This window comes from Crocuta crocuta, unplaced genomic scaffold, assembly GCF_008692635.1.
Source record: "Crocuta crocuta isolate KB4526 unplaced genomic scaffold, BGI_CrCroc_1.0 scaffold222, whole genome shotgun sequence".
NCBI classification, from domain to species: domain Eukaryota; kingdom Metazoa; phylum Chordata; class Mammalia; order Carnivora; family Hyaenidae; genus Crocuta; species Crocuta crocuta.
The window spans coordinates 1,871,082-1,872,347 of record NW_027528806.1 but is presented as its reverse complement, the minus strand read 5'-3'; the positions used below and the strand labels follow the sequence as shown (position 1 = coordinate 1,872,347).

The 1,266-nt window shown below is 50.0% G+C and overlaps 1 protein-coding gene across 2 annotated transcripts in view; it reads right to left on the bottom strand.

Annotated features, from left to right (window-relative positions):
- ZFR (zinc finger RNA binding protein) overlaps window positions 1–1,266 on the bottom strand; it is an 85,476-nt gene that overhangs the window by 83,740 nt on the left and 470 nt on the right. The window lies entirely within an intron of this gene.

Below are 1,266 nucleotides of genomic sequence, written 5' to 3'. Positions count from 1 at the left end.
GGAACCCACATAGGACTCTGTGCTGACAGCTCGGGTGGGGGGGAGGGCCTGCCTTGGATTCTGTCCATCTCTCTGCCCCTCCCCCCCACTCTCTCAAATATAAACATTTAAGAAAAAGGAATTCAAATACAAAAATTTAATACCAAATTTGTAAATAAAATGCACATTTACACATTTAACACCTCTTAAAATCAGTGGGTCTTAAGTACTGTATACTTTAACTGGCAGCAATTTTCTTCGGTGGTATATAAAGTATAAATAAGTGCTATCTTAGAATTCCATGAAATCTAGCAACTTTCTCAGAATTACAAGCTTTTACCCAAGAAGACAGCCGAATATCTCATTTCACAAATGAGGAAAATGAAAGCCTAAATAAACGATGTCCCCAGCGACATAAAATCAAGAGGAAAAAAGACATGGAAGGCAGGTTTTCTGATTCCCAGTGATGCCCTTTCCATTACACAACCTAACACCTGAAGTTAATGAGATGAAAAAACTCCCTGGATTTAACCAAATAATATAACCTCTCTCTCTATAGAAAGCTGGTCACTTAAGGAGCCCTGTAGGTTTATGGCCTGAATCTGAAGAGGTCTCANCCCTAGCGTGCTGTTCTCTTTCGATAAGCTATATAATGAACTACAGACACTTCAGAAATTAGAGCTTCCCTTAAGGTAGAGATTTCATTGGATGCATCACCATGTCAGTACAATCTCACTGGACACCCCCCTCCCCAGGAGAAAGACCCGCTGGGGGGAATTGTTACCACCCCCCCACCCCTGGCCTAAACCCAATAGTTAGAATAAGGCCATGGATTCATTTATCAGTGCTAGAAACTTCGCACATCCTTTCCAGTCTACCAACTACAAATTCACAGGTGGTTGGTATGTTTACATCTCTCCCTGGAGGAAAAACTGAAGGAACCCGAGGTAGTGACACCCGCGGTTTGTTTGCAGGCTTCGAGAGGAGGGACAGGAGGAGCCGAAGGAGAAGGTACCCGAGAAAACGACACGTTATCTTGCTCAGGGGGGCCTCAGCACTGGCGCCCGGGAGGCGCCGCGGACCAGGCCGGTGGGCCGCGCGACTCGGCACTCCCCTTCGCCCACCCTCCCCGTACTCCAGGCGGGAGGGGGCTCCGAGGTGGGGACTGGACCCGCGGGGCGGGGACCGGGGGGAGCTCGGAGCCCCGGCCTCGCTTCCCTCCCTCAGCCGGCCGGGCGGGGGTGGCGGCAGGGCTCCGAGGCCGCAGGAGGCCATTTTAGCTGCGGG